Source organism: Myotis davidii, unplaced genomic scaffold, assembly GCF_000327345.1.
Source record: "Myotis davidii unplaced genomic scaffold, ASM32734v1 scaffold290, whole genome shotgun sequence".
Taxonomy (NCBI): Eukaryota; Metazoa; Chordata; class Mammalia; order Chiroptera; family Vespertilionidae; genus Myotis; species Myotis davidii.
The window spans coordinates 2,167,242-2,174,023 of record NW_006285049.1 but is presented as its reverse complement, the minus strand read 5'-3'; the positions used below and the strand labels follow the sequence as shown (position 1 = coordinate 2,174,023).

Here is a 6,782-nt window from a genome sequence, read left to right as displayed (position 1 = left end):
ATTCTAGCTGGTTTAGCTCAGTGGATAGAGCTTTGGCCTGCGGACTGAAGGGTCCCGGGTTCGATCCCGGTCAGGGGCACATACCCGAGTTGCAGGCTGGATCCCCAGTAGGACGTGTGCAGGAGGCAGTCGATCAATGATTCTCTTTCATCATTGGTGTTTCTCTCTCTCTTCCTCTCCCTTCTTCTCTGAAATCAATAAAAATACATTTAAAAAAAGGGGGTCTCTCCCCCTGCCTGTGTCTACCCCATGGTACCCAGCACCTGACTTTCTGCACATACCAGGACTCACTGCCCCCAAAGTATAGACAAAGAGAAAGATAGCTTGTGGGACCTGCATCTGGGAAGACGGACTGTACCCCTCCCTCCCTTCCCAGGTTTACTTACCATTTCACACGCCCTACTTCCCATGACCGAGTCTTAAGCCAGTTTCTAAGTCACATGTCCCTTGCTGGGATATGTTAGAGAGCCTCCAAGAACCCTAGGAGACACGAGGCTGCCTCTCTCTCCTCTACCCTGGTTACCATGGGAAGTTTTTTATAAAAGGCTCTTGAGTGCAGGCTTCTCACAGACTGCTCAGCTAAGCGCCTAGCAGAAGAGATGAGCTCCATGGGACCGGCCTTGTCTCCCCTGAGTCTTCCTGGAATCCCTGCCCAGTACAAAGCCTGAGGGGCTCCTCTTCGGCTGCTCTTTGTGGTTCCGGGCCTACTTGACTCCCCCCCCCCTCCTTTTCCTCTTCTTCCCATACTTAGCTTTTTCTTTTTTCTTTTCTTTTTTTCTATTTACCATGTAACAGTCCTATATTACCCCCTTGGCAAGCATCAGATCATTTATTTTTTATTTTGTTTTTTTAATATATTTTTATTGATTTCAGAGAGGAAGGGAGAGGGAGAGAGCGATAGAAACATCAATAATGAGAGAGAATCATTGATCAGCTGCCTCCTGCACACCCTACACTAGGGATCAAGCCCAAAACCCGAGCCCACAACCTAGGCATGTGCCCTGACTGGGAATTGAACCATGACCTCTTGGTTAGTAGGTTGACGCTCAACCACTGAGCCACTGGGAAGATCATTTATTCTTAACAATAACCCTTATCATGGTCATGAGTAAAGTATGGCCCATAAAGGGTTAAGAAACCTGACCAAAGTTACACAACTAGTAAGTGAAGGGGCCATTCATTCATACAACAAATATTACCAGGTGTCCTCCTTGTGCCAGGATTCAAAGCTCCAGAAGGTCATCTGGTCTAAACTCAGGGCTCGAGATCACCCCTGATCCGGCCATCCTGATATAGCAGCCAAGCCACAATCCATCCTCCAGTCCACACTCTCCACACACTCTTCACAAAGGCAATCAAAAAGCGCTCCGTCCCCAAAGGCTGGAGAGATCTCTGAAGACCATCTCATTGGGTTGGATTGGGCCTTGCATTCCAGTTTCTGAACCTGGGATCAAACGCCATTTCATAGGGTTTTGAAGGGGCAGATTAATAGAGGGGCAGGTCCCCAACTCCAAATAAAGGGTTTCATGGTACTAGATATAACAAGTGGAAGGCAGGAAGGAAGGGAGGGAAGATCATTAGGATTTACTGAGCGTCTCCTTTGTATCATATGCTGTTCAAGGCCCTTTCACTTATGTCTCATTATTATCCCCATTGTTTTAGTGAGCAAACTAAAACTCAAAAACAAAATGACTTCCCCGAGGCCACAGAGCCAGTAAGTGACTTAATCCTGAATATGTCTGATGCAGAGCCTGCGCAATTTCTTCTAGCAGGTCACAACAACAGAGAACCTGCTGTCAGGTCTGGTAATACATGGCTATTTGAGGTCCCAGCTGACCTATGTGTGACATCCTAGATGCCAAGTTTTCTTCCTCACTGACCCAGCCCTGTTACCTCACCTCTGGTTCCCACCTTTCACAGTTGTATTGATTAGGGAGCTACATAAGTATTCTGGCTAGGATTGGGGAGTGGGTTATGTGGCTTTGGGATGCAGCGAGGCAGACCCCCATCCAGGATTTCAGGACCTGAGAGAAGAAGTGATAAGCCTCCTGGGCCATAACTGGATGGATAAATGAAGAAGAGGCTGGGGCATGGCTTCAAGTCCACATGACTCTGGTTGGGAGGCTGATGACCGTGGGGACTGGGGCAGGTGGCGAGAACTAAGCAAGTCCCTTCCCCTGCGCCCCTCCCTCCCTCAGTGTCAACAGAGGTGATGTGGTTTCCCCTGTGGTCTGTTGCCCTAGACACCTGCAGTTCTGAGTATATGTGTATGCGTCTATGTGCCAACAATGCTGTGAGGGGACACAAGGAGAAAGCGGTGGGACAGGATGGGGAGGGGCAGGAAGCCAAAGACAGGCTCTCCTCAACCCCAGGACGAAAGAGCAACAAATATACAAGATGGCAAAGATCAGCCCCTTGATGATTCCAGGTGCCCAGGAACATCGGGAGAGAGCTCGAAGAGAGGCATTGTGGGTATCAGGGCCCCTGGTTGGGGCTTGGAGTCAAGGAACTTGAATTCTAGGCCTGGTTCTGCCATTAACTTCCTGGGTCTCACCTTTCTAATTCTTAGTTTCCTGCTTTGTAAAATAACAATAATTTGGCTACATACCTCACTGGGCTGCTCTGAGATCATATGAATAATATATGCAAAAGTTTGGACCATTGTGAGTTTTAGAAGTATTGTCTTGAGAGTGTAAGAAATATTATAATTACTTACTCTAGTCCTGGGTGTAACACACCACGTGCTTGCACGCGCGCGCAGACACACACTCCACTGCGAAGATAAAGAACATTAAAGGCAAAAACAAAAACACAGCCTCTGCCCTCATATAGATCACAATGTGTTGAAGAAACAAAACAAACACATAAAATACTTGAAAGCCTCTTGGGAAGCCAACTATTTAAAAAATCTCACTATCTATGCGATCTTGGCCAAGTCACAAGTGCTCTGGGCCTCAGTTTTCTCATCTGTCAAATGAGGGAGCTGGTTTGGATCATCTCTACTTATTTTTTCTGAGTCTAAAGCAGTTTTCTGATTCTGTTATTCCAAGCGTAAATGGGCACATAACAAAGAGGAGAGACTTGGGCAGAGACTGGCTGGCATAAAGCAGGCGAGTGTTGAGCTGGGTTTTACAGGAGCCCAGAAATGTGAGTCAGTGTGGAGGCAGGGGGGTGACATTCCAGGTAGGGAGAAAGGCATGTGCCAGGGCAAGGCAAGGAAGCAGAGGGGTGGCAAACAGATTAGCAGGCTCAGGAATGAGGTTGGTGAGGACTGAGGGAGTCTGGGGAGGAAGTCAGGACTGGAGGAGGAGAAGGGGCAGTCCCCAGGGCTGAGACAGCTGAGACAGAAAGTGGAGGAGGAATATGGGTGGGAAGACACTCTCTCAGCCCCAGGGTCGGTGCCAAAGCCCATGCAGCCAAACTCCACCCAGGAGAGGGAAGGAAAGGTTCCCTTGCCAAGAGGCCCCACCCACCAGAGAAGGCCCATTCTTCCCTTCCCCTTTACCCCAGGCCCACCCCCAACCTGGAGGTAAGTGAGGGTCCCCTGAAGCCAGAGCCTCATTAGTGATGGAAGCAAACAGCTGGGGTCACTGTCATCTCCCTCCATAACAATAATGTCAGCAGAGTAATAATAATAATAGTGATGATGATGATGACAATGAATAAACTACTCTTCACTTGCCCTGTGATAAAACCTCCCAGCACCCAAACCTCCTGATACTCGCCAGTTCTATTTACTAGAATCTTTGCTCCTAAGAGCTTCAAGTGACTTACAAGATTATCTAGTCTGTAGGATCCCCCAACCCTGATAATATATCAAAATCACTTGGAAGAACCTGTGAAAACAGATTCCTGGGCCTCCTCACAGACCTGCTCAGACCCTTTGGGGTGGGGGGTACCAGTAATCTGCAGCTCCCAGGTCATTCTAAAGCGTGATTAGGTTTGGGACCCCTGGCCTAATGCAAACCACTCCTTTTACAGATGAGGAAACTAAAGACCCGCAGGGAAAAATAACTTGCCAGAGACGACATGGTTAGTCATGAATCAGAGAGGGCAGCAAGCAGAGAACTCGGGCGTCCCAGCTTCTAGGTCAGCGCTCCTTCCACAGTCCGCACTGCCCAGCCCAGAGATGCCTGTGCCAGCAGAGATTACAGTCAGGGAGGCAGCCACTGGGCCATACACTAATCATGAGCAAGAAGAAATTCGTCTGAGTTGCAGAATGTTTTTCCACAGCCAGCTCACGATTAGTCGCTCCAGTGGGCCCCTGCAGGGATGCTGGGGTCCACCCACAGGTGAGCCTGGGGCTTTGGCTTTGCTCCATACCCCCAACAGTACCCTCTGTAGCCCCAGTGGCTATATTGGCTGGAGGGCAGGGTCCCACCTTGTTACAAATTGTAAAGGTGCCTCTTAGGAGGCACTTGTCTGTAGCCAGGGAACCCCCAGGGAAGATCTTGAGGAGGTCCTGGCCTACAGGACTCACCTCTCTTCCCCAGGAGTGGTTTTTGGAGTGGGTTTGGACAGGTCCCTGCATGTCCAGGGAGTGGAGGCAGGAAAGGAGCAATGAGCTGAGTGAGGTGAGGGTGAAATGGGGTGAAGGTGGCTACGAAGGGACATGGGTGGGAGTGTCCTTACTAAGACTTTGAAGTACTCCACCCACATGTGACCACCACTGCACTCTTTCTCATCGAGTGTAACTTACTTATTGAGCGTCTACTCTGTGCCAGGTTCTTGGGCAGGGCACCGAGGCAAAAGAAGCCACAGGTCCGATCATGGAGGAATGCATCCTTTCCTGGAGAGCAGGAGGCAGCGGAAAAGAGCCTGGATGAGAGCTGTCAGACAGGGGCTCCAGCAGCCGGTGCTGCCAAGGAGGAGGTGGGTTCACAGGGTCACAGCAGTTCCGTGTTGGAAAGGACCCAATGGATTACTGGGTCCTTTAGCCGGGGCACTAATCCTGCTCTGACCTGTCCCCTCCGTGCCTGAGGCAGTAGTTGGGAGGCTGAGAGACAAGGCCAGTCTCTACTCTTGGGCAGACCCTGAGGATGTGCTCCACAATGAGCTTTAAAGGAACCATTTAGAAACCTGTAGAGGAATGGGGAAGGGAGGCTGCGGCACATTGTAGTTAAAAGCAAGAATTTGGAGTCGGGCTGCTTGGGTTGGTGTTGGTCGCTCACCCACTGCATGAGCTGCAGCACGGAATTTGACCTCTCGGAGGCTCGGTTTCCTCATCTGCAGACGGGCGGTGTGGAGTGCCTGCCATATTAGGGTTGTTGTGAGGACTCCTGAGATCAGGACATGAAGTGCTCAGCACAGAGCCTGACGCACACAGGGCTCTGCTGGGGATGGAGCTCGGTGCTGACATTAGTAATAGGAGACAGTGTCCTGTCTCTTCTGTCCCTCTAAGCCGCAGTTTTCCCCTACAAATTCAATCTCAGTGATGCTGACCTAATTTATGCAAAGGAATCCACATGGGTCTCTAACCCAAGCTGACCCCTCCGGGGCATGTCGGGTGGCTTGGCTGGGCTAGGGGAGTGGGGACACTTGCTGGACCCACCCTCCTGAGGTCCTCTGGTGTTGTCTCAGTTGCGTCAGAGTTGAGGGGAACCTGGACCCGGCTGCTGGGAATGCCCGAACCGGCTGTAGAAAGAGCCTTGCCTCCTCTCCCCATCCTGGCAACAGCACATCTGGAGTGATCTGCACATCTGGCTGCATCCCTGGGGTAATAGCCACAGCTGCTGACATTTGAGGGAGGAGAGATCTAGCTCCTCAGCCAGGGCCTGGGGGGCTATAAATAACTAGCTAAGAGGACCAGGGGGACAAGGTTGACCTTTAGGGGGGCGGGAGCGGCTGGCAACTTCCCCCACCCCCTTGGGTCCAGAGCCAGAGTTTTAGCAAAACAGGAAGAGGCAGCAGCAGCAGCTGCTGGGAAAGTAGGAGTGGCTCCTCTTCCCCCACTTGCCTGGGGCCTTCGGATCCCAGCCAGGACCTGGGAGAGGTGGAGTCATCTAGGCGGGAGAAGGGGGGCAGACCCGTGCAGACTGTGGTCCCAGCTCCTGGTGCCCTCCTATGTCTCTTCTGGGGCACAGGCAAGAGAGAAAGAAGTGGAGAAGGGCAGCCCAGTGGGCTGTGCCCTCCCTCCTGGCTCCCTCCTATTCCCTTTCTGTTCCCCTATCAGTGGGACAACAGGAAGGACATTCAAAATTGAGCATAAAATACATCTGCTGACCCAGCCAATGTATCTACAGGCCCAGGGGCATGTCAAGCCTGCCTCCCTCTCTCATCCCCTTCCAGCCCACAAGTGGGCTGAGCCTAAGCGCAGGTGGGTAGGAGAGAGGGCGATAGACTGGAGGAATAGGAGACAGTGTCCTATTACTAATGTTAGCGCCCTGCCTCTGGGCTTCTGGAGAGGGGCCCAGGGCCTGGCCTCAATGAATGAAGAACTTCTCCATGAACTATGGAGGTGGATGGCTCTGGGTGACTGTGTGTCTGGAGTAACAAGGCATCACAGAGATGAGCTCTGGAGAGCCATACGCCAGCCCAGGAAATGTTGCCTTGTCTAGGCCACTGGGCCACTCAAAGTTTGTCCTGTGTATCCAACTGGGTGGTGATATCTCCAGTGGGGTCTGCATCTAAATCTGTGGGGACCTGTCATTGCCTCTTAGCCTGGAGCCCCTGGAGCCTGCAGGGGGGTCTAGGTCAGCACTGTTCAAAAGAAACAGAATGTGAGCCACATATGTAACTTTAAATTTCCCTTACGAAAAGAAAAAATAAAAAGGTGAAGTTCA

General features: G+C 51.3%; 1 long non-coding RNA gene across 1 annotated transcript in view; it reads left to right on the top strand.

The window, feature by feature from the left end:
• The window catches only part of LOC107181793, a 25,904-nt gene extending 19,122 nt beyond the window's left edge, over positions 1–6,782 (top strand). Inside the window, exons 3-4 of the long non-coding RNA XR_001512500.1 lie at positions 3,982–4,292; positions 4,725–6,782. This is a non-coding gene — a long non-coding RNA (uncharacterized LOC107181793). The remainder of the gene's footprint in view (positions 1–3,981; positions 4,293–4,724) is intronic.